The sequence below is a fragment of the Oncorhynchus keta genome, chromosome 2 (genome assembly GCF_023373465.1).
Source record: "Oncorhynchus keta strain PuntledgeMale-10-30-2019 chromosome 2, Oket_V2, whole genome shotgun sequence".
Classification (NCBI taxonomy): domain Eukaryota; kingdom Metazoa; phylum Chordata; class Actinopteri; order Salmoniformes; family Salmonidae; genus Oncorhynchus; species Oncorhynchus keta.
The window spans coordinates 50359566-50376696 of NC_068422.1; the positions used below are offsets into that span (position 1 = coordinate 50359566).

Sequence of the window (17131 nt, forward strand, 5' to 3'; positions counted from 1 at the left end):
GATGCAAGTGGCTGTTCCACTGGTTGTCATAAGGTGTATGCACCAATTTGTAAGTCGCTCTGGATAAGAGCGTCTGCTAAATGACTTAAATGTTAAATGTTAAGAAAAACATTGTGAATAATATGTAGTCCAGTAATGAGTTGCGAATTTCTTAGATTCATCTTCCCCTAATAACTATGGTTTAATAGGTTGAGTCTCCCTTTGAAAGACACTGGCACACAAGACAAACCAATGCCTATATTTTATTTGAAAAAATAATTTTGCCTCTCTGCTACCAGTGTTCTTTTCTGTAAGTGTTTTTGGTTTTGCTACACAAGTGTTCCTGAGGAAGAATGGAAACTGACTGCCATATTGCATCTGGAGCACAAGGTACGAGTTTAACGGCTTCTGTGGCAATCCAGCGGCCTTCACTGCTGAGACAGAAGGGCGTTCCGATTGGCCTTCATCTTCTCAAGGCGCTTTACTAGGTGGTTGGTCAGCTCCATCTCCTCAATCTTATCTAGTGCAATCTGCAGCTGTGGGAGAAAAATAGGGGAATGGTAAGAAATAAAAGCTTAAGACTGTTTTATGTCAAATCAAACATCAGCCACTGACATTTTTAATCTATTTTTTGTTCCTTACCTCTCTTTGAAGTTTCCTTTTTTCAATTTTCAGTCAGTTTCATCTTCTATTTTCTGAGTTATTCGCTGATGCCTTGTATCTGCACACTTGTCCTTCAAGTCTGTTGCTCTAGATATGAGGATAATGAAACAAAAACAAATTAAAACACAACCTTCACATTTGAAGCTGACATTTATTTTCATTTTCGCATTCAAACACGTATGTATATTAATGTGTCTGGTTCAGCAGTTTGCATTTGGTCAGCTAGGGTACATATGGAAAGTATGTCAGTGTTTCCATGACTTACGTTTTGTTCCATTGTGCCCATTTCCTGTTCTGCCTTCGAGCTTGAACTTGTATTCACTTATCTGTCTGTTTGCATCTCCTGCAGACAGTAAAAGATTAGAACGTTTGAGTTAGTACATTTACATTACACAGGACAAGGGAATTAAGATGTGAGCCTTGCTGTTAGTTTCTTTTTGGCAGTGTATGTTTAATGTAAAGAGAAAGCCTTTTAGTGAGTGTGCATAGGCTTTGTATCAATGGTGACATGTATGCCTTTGTATGTTTTCAATGGTGTGAATGGTAGTGTGAACTTTTGTAGGTTTGGGTAGGAACCGAACTTACTTTGCATCTCAATGAAGTGCAGGTCAGTACCATTCTCCATCCTCTCACCATCTGTAAAGGCATTCTCCATCTTTGAGTGCTTCTGCATTTCATCCTCCAGTTGCATTTTCAACTTCCTGATCTAAGGGACAACACACAGAATGGACAGCATGACTTATAGCTGAACAGACAGTTAAAGACATGAGAAAATAGTCAAGAGGAAACCAGTATAGCCCTGCCAGACATCACTGGGGTCGAAGAGGAAAATTACACATGTACCTGGGCTAAGAGTTTGTTCTTTTCATCCGCAAACTTTTGTATTCTAACATCTGCAAAGGAGAAAAAATATGATAATTATAAAAAAGGTGCCTTGCAACTATGACCGCAGCAACATTGTGCTAAAATAACAATGAAGTGCGCCCCCTGGTATTATTGACTGAATAACACATGTACATCACAGATTAATTCATTTATTTCTCCCACCGCTCCCTTTAGGAGAACCTGTTCTTTCCCTTCCACTCACCCAGAGACCCTTCTCCTGCTGACTCCAGCACCTGGGCAGCCTCCTGTGTGACCACGGTGATCCCTGCGGCTTGGTCGTTATGGTGGATGTCCCCGTTAGACATTCCATCTGGGATGATGGCCAGGCCGTGTTTAAGGAGTCAAAGGTACACAGGGTTAAAAGAGGATCTCAACACAGAGGGGCAATGTCCCAATATCCACACTAGCATACCACTCAGTGTGAATTGAAAGTATGTTCATTGAAAATTGGCCTAGAGTGAGGCAGCAGAGGAGGATTTACAACTTAATGTATTTCAGTTTGAAATGCAATAAGCCACAGAGCTGTATGAAGTAATGGTTTACTGAGGTTTCCATTGCTTGTACACAGACTGACAGACACACAGCATACACTTAGTATACAAAACATTAAGAACACCTGCTCTTTCCATGACAGACTGAACAGGTGAAAGCTATGATTCCTTATTGATGTCACTTGTTAAATCCACTTCACTCAGTGTAAATTCAGAGGAGATGACAGATTAAATAAGGATTTTAAGGCTTAAGACATGGATTGTCCTTCTTTGCTTCACGGAAACATGGCTCACTCGAGAGACTATCGGAGTCGGTGCAGCCAGCTGGTTTCTTCACGCATCGCGCCGACAGAAATGCATCTTTCTGGTAATGTTGTGAATGGTAATGGTAATGTATGTTTTGAATGGTAGTGTGAACTTTTGTAGGTTTGGGCAGGAACGGGACTTACTTTGCATCTCAATGAAGTAGGGGGTATGCCTTATGATTAACGAGACGTGGTGTGATCAAGTCCTTCTGTTCACCTGACATACAATTCCTCAATCAAATGTCGACCGCATTATCTACCAAGGGAATTCTCTTCAATTATAATCACAGCCGTATACACAGTGCCTCTTCAACCTCAGGAGGGCTGAAGAAATTTGGCTTGTCACCAAAAGCACTCAAACTTCTACAGATGCACAATCGAGAGCATCCTGTCGGGCTGTATCATCGCCTGGTACGGCAACTGCTCCGACCACAACCGTAAGGCTCTCCAGAGGGTAGTGAGGTCTGCACAACGCATCACCGGGGGCAAACTACCTGCCCTCCAGGACACCTACACCACACGATGTCACAGGAAGGCCATAAAGATCATCAAGGACAACATCCACCCGAGCCACTGCCTGTTCACCCCACTATCATCCAGAAGGCGAGGTCAGTAGAGGTGCATCAAAGCAGGGACCGAGAGACTGAAAACAGCTTCTATCTCAAGGCCATCAGACTGTTAAACAGCCACCACTAACATTGAGTGGCTGCTGCCAACATACTGACTCGACTCCAGCCACTTTAAAAAAGAAAATTGATGTAAAAAATGAATCACTAGCCACTTTAAAAATGCCACTTAATATAATGTTTACATACCCTACATTACTCATCTCATATGTATATACTGTACTCTATCATCTACTGTATCTTGCCTATGCCGTTCTGTACCATCCCTCATTCATATATATCTTTATGTACATATTCTTTATCCCTTTACACTTGTGTGTGTATAAGGTTAGGTTAGATTACTCGTTGGTTATTACTGCATTGTCGGAACTAGAAGCACAAGCATTTCGCTACATTTGCATTAACATCTGCTAACCATGTGTATGTGACAAATAACGATTTGATTTTAAATAACGATTTGATTCAGATTGTGAATGGACAAGACAAAATATTTAAGTGACAATGGGTGTAGCTAGTGTCTTTGAATTGGGTATGGCAGTAGGTGCTAGGCACACCAGTTTGTGTCAAGAACTGCAACGCTGCTGGGTTTTTCACGCTCGACAGTTTCCCGTGTGTATCAAGAATGGTCCACCACACAAAGGACATCCAGCCAACTTGACACAACTGTGGGAAGCATTGGAGTCCACGTGCGTCTGTGTTATGCTTTTGACACCCTGTAGAGTCCATGACCTGACGAATTTAGGCTGTTCTGAGGGGGAGGGTGCAACTCAATATTACGAAGGTGTTCCTAATGTTTGGTATACTCCGTGTAGTTCAACACATTTGTGGAAGAAACAACCGAGAAGGAAAAAAGATAAAAAATGTAGGTACACAAGAAGACATACATAGCCACATACCACAAGTTGCTTTATCATCACTGTTGTTTCTAGCAAGCTGATTCCTGGAACCTACTTCGTCTATTCAATGGGGATATAGACTATTCCCAGCCCTCTGGTGGTGAGACCTACCTCTCCTGTTTTGGCCTTTGCCTTGATGTCAGCCAGCTCATCCCTAATGCAATCAAATAACTCTTTCTGCCTTTCTAGGGCTTGGTGGCCACACACTGGAGGGAGAGAAGACAAAAGGAAAGAAAGGAGAGAAGTATAGGAACAGTTGGAAAGACTGATACGTACAGTATATGCATGCACACTGCAATGACTTTTGTACATGCACATATGTCTGTGTAGACATGCAAATGGTACACCAGAATGGTACGGTTGAGTTGGAAAGGCAAAGTGGCAGATGTTGACAACCACCACATGCTCACATAAAACACCACATGACAAAACAGTTATGTAAGGGAGAGCTAAATGCCAAATAAAAAGATCAATCTGACACTAGACAGGCAGAGCTTTAAGTCTAGGCCTACATAACTTAAATGGATTTCATGCTGTCATTTCAGGGTAAATAAATGAGTTTTAAAGGGGATAAATGTCAATTTTTTTCCCCCAATACACATCAAATGCTTGCAGGTTCACAGTTTCCCTTGCACTAACTAAACTTTACGGATTGCACACACAACCTACATCTTAACCTAAAATGACCACAGCATCCAAAGTTTATTAAATTAGTGAACCCACAATCATCATATCACATGCACATTTAGGGAAACTAAACTGAATTAGAATTGGTCCAACAACCACTGGCTATTATCCAGAGTCCCTGTCATGCAACTATGAGAGGCAATAAACTGTTTAGGACCAGTCGATTACCCGATACAGATTTCATTGATCGGTGAATCAGCACCAAGTTTCCTTCAGGCAACTCTACAGCTTTATATGGGTGGCCCGATTCTTTAGCCTTCTGCTGAATTGTCCACTGATAAATTTAAAAGGAATTGGACTGATGTAAGGAATATGGTGGAAACTCCCTCCAGCCATGCTTGCACCAACCCAATGCTTTTAAATACACGAGAAGGAAGTGAACGACTGTACACTTCTGGGTGAAGGGTATTGAATCGAAACACAAACCTTAAATTTCCATTTGGTCAGAGAGAAACATACAAACCAAAACAACACAAGCTGTCTGTGCACATCTATTGCCTCTCACAATCCTTCAGAGTCCCCCCAAGCGTGACCTCCTACCCCAATGTTTTTGTCCTTCCAGTTTATCGTTTCCTACAGGGCAAACACCTCTCTGGTGAGGGTCTCTAACTTAGTCTGGATTCGCTGGTTCTCCTTTAGTGGTATTGCGTACAGAGAGAGAGAGAGAGACAGACAGACAGGGTAAAGTAGAATGAAAAACAGAATAAAAGATGAAAAGGATAGAAAGAGAAATGACAGGATGAAACATAAATGTAGATAGCCTTGAATAGAAATTGAGTGATAAAGTGATGACAAGTAAGGGACCGGAAAAAAAAGACAGGTGGCCAGAAAATGATCTGGAGTAGAGAGAATTTCAGAGAGACGAGGCAAAGAAAAGTGACAAAGACCAGTCAGAGAAAACAATGAAACAGGAGAGGAGACACTGGGATGAGTGTGAGACTATGAGAGGGAGAAGTGTAGTCTCACACTATGGAACTTCAAGCTGCTGCAGTACACAGACTACAGGACTGTAAAGAATGGAAGTGTAGAAAGAGGTGTAGGTGTGAAATGGTCACCAAATGTTGGTTTTCTTAGTGCAGCCATACCGCAATGTCCTCATCTCTTCGGCGGATTCCCTCCTTTAAATCTGCTTGTTTGTGCTGCAGGACTGTGCATGTGTGCTTTTGTCTTTCTAGTTCCTGGAATGAGAGGGGGCCGTTGTAAGAGTCACAATCAATCAGAAAGTGCAACCATTCTTCATTACACAAGTTAAAAATAAAAAAAGAGTGCAGTCATGGGCAGTGAGCAAGATTCCATTGATGTTTACACTTATAGCATTTTTGTCAAGCCAGGTAATTGGATCAGGGAGCATTTTGATTTGGCCTCGTTTCCTCTGGAATTATATAGCTACACCCATTGTCAGTAAAGAGCAGTGGATCTCATAGTCAGACAGACAATGGTGCAGTTGTACTTGGCCGCTTTGCTGATTATAAGACCTGCACACATGAATGAGTTCAAGTATATGAACAAGTTGATAGAGCGGTTGGAGACTTAGCTGCAATTTGCATATGCTCACCTCTGTCCGAGACTGCATATGTTAACAGTAGATGATAAAGGTTATCTACTAGTGAGTGAGTGAGTGAGTGAGTGAGTGAGTGAGTGAGTGAGTGAGTGAGTGAGTGAGAGAGAGAGGAGAGAGAGAGACACTTCACCTTAGACTTGTCCTCAGTTTCCCTACGCATCTCTGCCATCTGCTCTTCCATCTCCTCGATGACATCTTTGAGTGTGTCCACGTTGTAGATGAGGTTGGCTTTGTCATTGTCCAGCTGTGCGTTCGACACCATGGCTTTCTTATACTTCTCCTCCACCTCCGACAGCGACTCCTAGCTGACACACAGAATGAACCATGAGGGAGATACCACAGAACAATAATTACTATTATTACTTTATTAATTACAGTAATAATAGTACAGCTCTGCACAACCACACTTCGGTTGGGCGATAGTATCATCTGTCGACGATGATTGACAGCCATCATTGATGGTGACAACATCGTGATGTGACAGACGACGATGGTTTAGCCTATTTGAACTTGACTGGAGCCGCGCAGTAAAGAAAAGTCTTGCAGTGCACAGCAGGGCAACACACAAGTGACAGTCAAATTACTCTGCCTATTCTTTTTGCTATAGCCTGTTTCAATAAATATTCTATTCTTGCACTCTGCAAGAGAGGAATGTTGGCGAGACAGAGCGGAGAATTCCACCAAAGCAGCGCAAATAAAGCAACTATTATCCAGTTCTGAAGACTGCAGGCTGCTTCTATCCAGGCCATGATGTAGGCCTCTAACCTAGCTCACTACAGTAAGACAGACAGATCCTCAGATAGTCACCGCTCCATCATGTGCACACCAGACACAAATAAACCTGTTCAACTCCTCCACCAGAAAGGAATATCAGAAAAGATTAGCATTGCCTGCCCTTAGCTTCTGCCCAGGCGTTCAACATCATTTTTTAACAGGATTCGTCCAGTAGCATCGCATATCACAATGTTTTATGGGTACATAATCACAATAGGACAAAGGTTGACGTCGCCAACCCTAGACCACGCTGATAATAGGAGCAACAAAGTATTTGTACATTAATTTAGTCTCAACTAGGAAACCATGTTTGGGATGTTTGAAACACACTGGCGAGTCTTAAATGCAACCTCTACATTTACATTTAAGTCATTTAGCAGACGCTCTTATCCAGAGCGACTTACAAATTGGTGCATTCACCTTATGACATCCAGTGGAACAGCCACTTTACAATAGTGCATCTAAATCTTTTAGGGGGGTGAGAAGGATTACTTATCCTATCCTAGGTATTCCTCAAATGACTAATTCAGTATGACTCATTTAACAGTGACTCGAGTTCTTACATTAAATGAACAATACTCATATCAAGACACATAAAAAGGTATGAACATGAGTAATATCTTAAATAAGATCTAAAACAGAGGAAAGGCAACTTTTCTCAAGTGTTCCATCAGTTGTCCAACTCAGGTTTTATTGTGTTTTATTGTGTTTGAAAATATGGGGTGTTGAAACCTCATCACAATGCTCCCTCTGAAGCCCACCGTGGACTTGGCTTACATTGTAATCCATTTCACAAAACCCGAGATGGACAAGTGATACAACAGATCCACTTGATATCGATGGTGCATTGATTCAGTCGGCGGAATGATTCAAAGCACAAAATAAATTAAATAAAACAAATTGAGACCAAAGATCATATATATATATATATATATAGATCAAATATATCAAACTGGAGTGAGTTCAGCTATTGCGTTTCAGTTCTACCAAAGTGTAGGACATGCCAGGAATCAGGTGTGCTACCCTTTTAAACACAAATAGATTCAGAGAACAGTGAGCTTTTAGAGTGACTACAGAAAATAAAACAGGATTTCCTCAGAGCTGTGTGAATGAAAGCTAATCATAGATTTTAGCGTAGGACTACAAACCTGGAAACCCATCCAACAGTCAGAAGATTGTTGAAAGACAAGACAATTCATGGTCTTGTTCTTACTGCCCAAGCACTGCTAGAGTTCAAACGAGGCTTTCAATCCATGCCAAACAAAGCACCCATGCTGTTGGCATCTCCAGACAGTAATTTACCCAACGGAAGGCCCAGACATACTGGATGACAGCTTTATAGGAAGTTTAAAAAACATGTCACATACAATCTTCCTGTGCATACATGAAGTCCACATGTTGAATGAGGTGCTGAGTAGCAACGCACATGCCCCGCCCACCTGAGGATCTGTCTTTTTCAGCCAACTATTTCCTGTTTGAGGGATGCAAAATCCACTTGTCACTTGTCGCTGGATTGATTGCTTTCATTTTACTCCAGCGACTCTTTCATACTCTTGTTGGTGCATGTTGTTTTTCCCCGTTAAAGTTACGAATGTCGAAATGTTTAATGACCTGTCAAACACCAAAATGAAAACTTGGTTAATAGTGATGTCTGATCTCACAATGTAAGGTATGTATAGATAGGTGATATCTAGAGCCAAGCATGTAGATTTTTGATCGGAGGGTATCTTGCTATTGACACGCTTGTTGAATTATGCAACAGAACGTGACAACAGTAATTAAATGAGGAAATCTAGACAGTGCAGGTAGGCCTAGACAAAGGAAGTTTGTGGTTCCAGCCCTTTATGTTAATGTATTCATACCCCTTGACTTATTCTACATTTTGTTATGTTACGTGGCTGAATTTAGAATATATATTTTTTAATTTTATTTTTTTACCAATCTACACACAATATACCCCATAATGACAAAGTGAAAACATGTTAAGAATATTTGCAAATTTATAAAATGAATTCACACCCTTGAGTCAATACTTTGTAGAAGCACCCTTGGCTTCGATTACAGCTGAGAGCCTTTCTGGGTAAGTCTAAGAGCTTTCCACAACAGGATAGTGCAACATTTGTCCATTATTCTTGATTTTTTTTATTTTTAATTCTGTCAAATTGGTTGCTGATCAATGCTGGACAACCACTTTACGGTCTTGCCATAGATTTTTAAGTAGATTTAAGTCATAACTCTAACTCGGCCACTCAGGAACATTCTTTGCCTTCTTGGTGAGCAACGAATGTGTATATTTTGGCCTTGTGTTTCCTGCTGAATGGTGAATTAATCTCGCAGTGTCTGGTGAAAAGCAGACAACCAGGCTTTCCTCTCGGATTTAGCCTGTGCTTAGCTCCATACCGTAGATGTTTTATTCTGAAAAACTACAATCCTTAACGATTACAAGCATACCCATTACATGATGCAGCCACCACTATGCTTGAAAATATGGAGAGTGGGTACTCAGTAATTTTTTCCAAACATAACACTTTGCTATTCAGGTTAAAAAGTGAATTGCTTTGCCATATTTTTTTCAGTATTACTTTAGTGCCCTGTTGCAAACAGGATGCATGTTTGTACTATTTTTTATTCTGTACAGGCTTCCTTCTTTTCACCCTGTCAATTAGGTTAGTATTGTGGAGTAACTACAATCTTGTTGATCCTTCCTCAGTTCTCCCCCATCACAGCCATTAAACTCTGTTTTAAAGTCACCATTGGCCTCATGGGGAAATACCTAAAGCGGTTTCCTTCCTCACCGGCAACTGAGTTAGGAAGGACGCCTGTATCTTTGTAGTGACTGGGTCTATTGACACACTACCCAAAGTGCAATTAATAACTTTGCCATGCTCAAAAGGATAATCAATGTCAGTTTTTTTTTTACACAACTACCAATAGGTGCCCTTCTTTGCGAGGCATTGGAAAACCTCCCTGGTCTTTGTGGTTTGAAATTAACTGCTCAACTGAGGGACCTTTCAGATAATTGTATGTGTGGGGTACATTTAAAAAAAAAAAAGTTAAACACTATTATTGCACACAGAGTGAGTCCATGGAACTTGTGACTTTATTCCTGAACTTATTTAGGCTTGCCATAACAAAGGGGTTGAATACTTACCCTCAAAACATTTGAGCTTTTCATAAAAAAAAAATTAAAAACAGAGTTCAGTTCCATTTTGACATTATCGGGTATTGTGTGAAATTAAATTTGATGCATTTTCAATTCACGGCTATAACACAAAATGTGGAAAAAGTCAAGGGGTGTGAATACATTCTGAAGCCACTGGACATCTAGTATATTTATGCAAATAAGGCAAATCTAATTGTCTTTATTTTAACACAAAATAAATACCCGATACCATTAGAAAATGTATATGAGTGAATTCTAAGAAAAATAACCTGTGAAATTTGACTAAATAAATACCTGAATTCCCACCAGAATCCCTGAACTCTATTCTTAGTCTGTGCCAATAAAACATTTTAATGCTATAATTCAGTAAATACCAGATGCATACCAGTTTGGAGTATCTTCATCATTGTCCAACTGTTGCATTTATTTGAATTGTTTAAAACATTAACCATTTTGATTACCGTTGCAAAGGAAAGCAGAGAGAAGTGTGGATGTTTCAGATATTATTCTGACCTCAAATAAAACAGGGGTGTGGAAAAGAGTAAACTACTACACAAATGGTTCACTGTAAAAAGTAAATGGATTGACATTTAAATGTTAGTGTTTATTAGAAAACATTGCCATTGTTACTGGTACTGACACAAGTGGAGGTGTGTGCAAGTGGAGGTGTGTGTTGGTGCGCAGGCATCTTACCCTAAATTCACTCAGGCTGGTGTCAGGGTCGACAATGCTGCCCGTGTCTGCACTGCTCCGTCTCGAGGAGGTCCCCCCCAGGGATGCCAAGTTGGCCGCAGAGAGACAGGGAGTCGTGCAGCGTGAAGACGGCTGGAAAACAACAAAACAAAGCACCCTAGTTAGACCTCAAGTCAACACAGCAAATAAAAACAGTCAACACACCCCAGGACTGTCATTCAACACCAATACTGCCATCTGACACCACTGGGCCCTGGCTTCACTTACTCTCCCACTAAGCTTGAGCAGTATATACCCTATATAATGGGGTATTCTGAAATACCAACTATTTTGGGGGTTGGTGGTCACTGCTTATTATAAATTAACTATCTAAGATGTGCCAAATAAATTATCTCCAGCTCAGGGCTCAAGCTATGCCCCCTTCCATAGACCTACATGGTAACTATGACGAGTTCCGGAGGACATCCTCTAACCAATCAAAGCTTTTGCCATATGAACTGATATGTTGTCCATCCAATTAGAGGATCAGAGAATGAACCAAGTACTACGCATGTGATTTAGAAGCTTGGTGAAATGGTGACATTGTTGGATAGTTAAGCATTTTTTGTATATTATTCAATTCAAATTAGTTTCTTCAATCTACAGGAGATGGAGGAGGTAGATTATATATTTTTTTCTTAGTTTTAAAACTTTATTTTCGTGTCAAGTTAGCGAGGACGTTTAAATAAATTTCACAAACTTTAGTAGCATGCAGCTAACTAACTACCAGAATCCAGTTATATCCACCAGATTTTTATGTAATTAATTTTTTAAAGAACGCTTTTTATTGAAAAAGCTGCATCAATCAGGTAATGGACGAAGGTCTGCATATTCAAACTGCAACTAAATGAGAGGGTACGAAGACACGGACTTCAACACTACTGCAATTTTGGGCAACATACAGTACCAGTCCAAAGTTTGGACACCTACTCATTCATGGGTTTTTCTTTATTTAAAAAAAAAACTATTTTCTACATTGTAGAATAATAGTGAAGACATCAAAACTATGAAATAACACACATGGAAAAAACTAAAATTAGCAGACACCAGGCCCTCCATGGAATGAGTTTGACACCCCTGGTCTAAACCATTCGATTATGAGACAAGGGTGAATTAAAGTTGTGCACATTTTTGAAGATAAATATTGATACATTACTAGCTCAAACACATTTACATTTGCAAAAATGACAAATTAATTAGTGTGTGATTGTGATTTCAGATCAAATGGGAGGGGGGCTCAGCTCAGGTGCCTACACACACACAGCTCAGATAGATCCAGCTCAGAGAGCTCATAAGCTCCATCAGCAACAGATTTTCAGTTAGAATGGAAAGTTGTGTTTATGCAACAAATGTTTGTGCATCGAATCAAATAGCATTGAACCGAATCGATTCATTCCTCTAATCAAACCGAATCGTTTTAAACTAAAATGTATTGTTCCTGTATCGTAACCCATGTACCTAGATACACATCGAATTGTCTTGAAAGGAAAAGATCATCCCTATTGGTTAATATGTCTAAAAACAAGTTTGTGGGTGTCCTAGCAAGCGGAATTGACAATTAGCTAGCTTGTCAGTGACCGTAAAACTATGTAAAAGCTTTTTTTCCCCCCTGGCTGAAGCCACAGACATCAAATGTCGCTCGCAGTTGTAAGTTATAGCCAGTTATGTGGATGATCAGGGCTTTATTCAAGAACGTTTCTTGGGCTGCATTGATGTGTTAAGTGGGCGAGATGCGCAGTCTGTGTTTGACTTTAAGAATTCTGAGATGTCAGAGTTTAACTTCAGGGAGAAATGTGTTGCCCTAACCTATGATCGTGCTGCTGTAATGGACTGTACCCTCCTGTTCCCCGATTTAAGAGGTGATGACCACTCAACTACAAGGCCTGTGCCTTGGAGTGCACAGGCCCACCCACTGGGAGGCCAGGCTCAGCCAATCAGAATGAGTTTTTCCCCACAAACGGCCCTTTTTAACAGACAGAAATACCTCCTTTTTTTCTTACCCTCGCCCCCCTTCTGAGATATTATGCACACTGATAGCAAATGTCCTTAACATTTGATTCGTCATAGTAGCAGGCTAACAAGAGGCAGTAGTCTGAATGATCAGACTGAAACAAGTGAAAGTGATCAGGTGAAATTATGACAGGAGTGGACAGAGAAATACAGCTTCACTATCCAATCAGAGCAGCAGGACCAAGGTACACTCCGCCCTTCTCTTTACAGACAGGCAAACTAGCCAGTTGAGTTATTTAGACCACGTAGAGCAGGGGTGTCAAAGTCAAATGGACGGAGGGCCAAATAAAAAATTTAGCTACAAGCCGAGGGCCGGACTGTTCGAATGTTCATTGAAAAATTTTTAAATGACGCATATAGTCTAGTGAACCTAATTGAACCTACTGAAAACCTAACAAATATATTCCAATATGATCAGATAAATAAAGCAATATTTTCTTATGGCTCTGTCAGTAATCTTTAATTTTCAACAGACACAAAAGACAAATTTCCTTTATATAAAAATCCCCATAACATGAACATTAAATGAAAGAAACCGGTATTCAAGGCACCATCAGTAGCCTATATTTTCTATTTTAGCAAAAGTGGGCTAAATTTACTTCAAAGAAAAAAACAATAATAGCAATTTTCTATCATCCACTCAACTGAAATATTTTTAAAATATAATTGGATTGAAATACAATAAAATAAAGTGCAAAAATCTATTAATCAAAAACAACACTTTGTTTAAGGAGAAGTAACATGCAGTGAAAACAAATATTAAACTTTAACTTTTAAACTTGAACTGAGTAAAAACTCTAAATATGTGATTGCACAGTAATGTTCACTTGTTTGAGGTTGAGGGTGATACTTGGTGGTGTCCCATCTTTTCCACAAGTTCATCAATGTTCGGGGTAAGGCTCTGAGCTGAGGAAATCCTCAGAATTGAGTGGAGGTGTTCAGCAGTAAGTAGACTTCTGTGTGATGTTTTGTTCAAGTTCATCAAAGAAAACAGTTGTTCACACAGGTATGTGCTGCCAAACATAGACAACGTTTGAGCAGCCTGGATGCGCAGCTGGGGCATTGTGTCGGGGAGGAAACGGGCGAACTCCGCAGCACCCACTGCCGCATATTTTGCCCTCAGTGCATCATTGCATTGGAGGTCAATCAACTCCATTTGGAGGTTTGGTGGTGAGCTTTCCACGTCAACAGCAAATGGGTTACCGAGCAGTTCCAACCTGCTTTTTGTGCTTCAAAGTCAGCAAATCGGCGTCGAAAGTCAGCGGCAAGCATACCTATTTTATCAGCCAACTGTGCGCTCGGGAACGCACTGGTAGAGAGCTTCTCTTTCATGGTCTGGCAGCTGGGAAAGTGGCTCAAATTTTCTTTCCGCATCTGCGTCTCCCACAGAGTCAGTTTGGTTTTAAATGCCTTCACTGTACTGTACATATCAGAGATGACACGATCCCGACCCTGCAGCTGCAAGTTCATTGCATTCAGATGACTCGTAATGTCACACAGAAAAGCCATTTCACACAGAAACATTTCGTCTCGGAGTTGTGTTGTGTCTTTCCCTTTGCTGTCCAAGAACAGACAAATCTCCTCACGAAGCTCGAAACATCTTTGAAGCACCTTTCCCTGGCTTAGCCATCGCACCTCTGTGTGATAAGGCAAATCACCATGCTCCGTTTCTAACTCCGTCAGAAATGCCTTGAACTGGCGGTGATTCAAACCTTTGGCTCTGATAAAGTTAACTGTGCGCGTGATGATGCTCATTACATGCTCCATTTTCAAGGCTTTACCGCACAACGCTTCCTGGTGTATGATACAATGATAAGCTGTCAGCTCACCTGTCGCGTTTTCCTCTTGCATCTTTTCCCGTATCTTCGCCACCAGTCCGCTCCTGTGTCCACACATCGCAGGTGCTCCGTCGGTTGTCAAACCCACGAGTTTTTCCCAAGGCAGCTCCATCTCATTTACACATCTTGACACCTCTTCATACAAATCATGCCCCGTAGTTGTGCCATGCATAGGACGTAAAGCCAAAAACTCCTCTGTCACGCTTAGGCTGGAGTCCACTCCGCGGATGAAAATTGACAACTGGGCAATGTCAGAAATGTCGGTGCTCTCATCCACAGCCAAGGAATATGCAATGAAATCTTTTCCCTTTTTCACAAGCTGCTCTTTTAGATTGATGGACAACTGGTCTACTCTCTCGGCAATGGTGTTTCTGCTCAGACTCACATTTAAAAAGAGTTGCCTTTTTCTGGGCAAACTTCGTCACAAACTTTAATCATGCAGTTTTTGATGAAATCCCCCTCCGTAAATGGCTGGGCTGATTTAGCGATCTCTTCTGCCAAAATAAAACTGGCCTTGACAGCAGCCTGGCCTTGTGATTTGGCTTTTTGAACAGAGCCTGTCGAGATTTGAGGCCTCGTTTTAATTCCTCTGCCTTTTGTAGCCTTTGTTCCATGTCCATATTCTTGTTTTTGTCCGCGTGTTTCGTTTCATAATGTCGTCTCAGATTATACTCTTTCAGTACCGCCACACTTTCTCCACACAGAAGACACACAGGTTTTCCAGCTACCTCCGTGAACAAATACTCCGACTCCCACCTTGTTTGAAACCCCGGTTCTCAGTGTCCACCTTCCGTTTTGCCATTTTTGATGGGTATCTGAAAGTTAATTTTACTGTGATGCTGACAACTGCTGTGCCAATAAATATTGAAATGAAGCAGCCTACTGCTCGGTGCGTCACCGTTGCATTGTGGGAAATGTAGTATTGGTGCGTGTAAAAGATCTGCGGGCTGCCGGCTTGCTGCGGTCTGCGGGCCGGTTCTAATAATAAATCAAGATCATCCCAGGGGCCGTAAAAAACCTTCTCGCGGGCCGGATGTGGCCCGCGGGCCTTGACTCTGACATATGTGACGTAGAGCCTCACTTGACTGACTGACATGCGAAAGATGCGTGCTGGCACCAGAATATAATTTTTTCACCCCAATCACAGATAATTACAAAATATATTTAGATCGTAATCATATTCAGTAAACTGCCCATATACGTTACGATACTAATTGTGTCTGACTACAAGGCCTCTACTTCTTAGCAAAGAGTAATAACTCAAACAAGAATTTTGCAAGGACCATCTGGGAGTGGTCCGAGTGGCTGTTATTGGCAGAGAGGTTTGGAATGCTTTTCTATTAGTCTATTAACTAATTTACCACCTGGTGATGTCACCAGGCAGGCCAAAACTATCCCACCAAAACAGGCAGAAATTTAAGGCAGCCTTTTCAAACAGCTCTTACAAAGGGCATTATCATTTTCACAATGTTATTCCAACCTCAGTGCGGAAATAAAATGAAATAAAATATGAACGCAACATGTAAAGTGTTGGTCCCATGTTTCATGAGCTGAAATAAAAAAACATCTCAAATGTTCCATATGTACAAAAAGCAAATTTCTCACATTGTGCACCTTTTTTTTTTAAACCTACCTGTTAATAAGCATTTATACTTTGTCAAGATAATCTATCCACCTGACAGGTGTGGCATATCAAGAAGCTGATTAAACAGCATGATCATTACACAGGTGCAACCTTGTGATGGGGACAATAAAATGGCACTCTAAAATGTGCAGTTTTGCCACACAACACCACAGGTGTCTCAAGTTGAGGGAGCGTGCAATTTATATGCTGACTAGGGATGCCCACCAGAGCTGTTGCCAGATAATTTTATGTTAATTCTCTACCATAAGCCTCCGTTGTTTTAGAGAATTTGGCATTACATCCAATCGGCCTCACAACCGCAGACTAAGTGTAACCACACCAACCCAGGACCTCCACATCCGGTTTCTTTGCCTGCTTTTTATCGATGGCAATTTGAATGCAAAGAGATACTGTGACGACATCCTGAGGCCCATTGTTGTGCCATTCATCCACCACCATCACCTCATGTTTCAGCTTGATAATGCATGGCCCCATGTTGCAAGGACAGGGCTCTACAGTGCAAGTATTTCACTTGCATTTGCCCCTAAAAATAGATATGTGCGAGCACAGTGTGGGAGTAAAGAAGCAGTGGCTTCTTCCTTGCTGAGAGGCCTTTCAGGTGATGTCGATATAGGACTCGTTTAAATGTGGATATAGATACTTTTGTACCTGTTTCCTCCAGCATCTCCACAAGGTCCTTTGCTGTTGTTCTGGGATTGATTTGCACTTCTCGCACCTAAATTCATTAATCTCCTTCCTGAGCGGTATAACGGCTGCGTGGTCCCATGATGTTTATACTTGCGTACCATTGTTTGTACAGATGAAAGTGGTACCTTCGGGCATTTGGAAATTTCTCCCAAGGATGAACCAGACTTTGAGGTTTCATTTTTAAAAAAT

The 17131-nt window shown here is 41.1% G+C and overlaps 1 pseudogene; it reads right to left on the minus strand.

The window, feature by feature from the left end:
• The window catches only part of LOC118362066 (leucine-rich repeat flightless-interacting protein 2-like), an 18166-nt pseudogene continuing 1035 nt past the window's right edge, over positions 1-17131 (minus strand).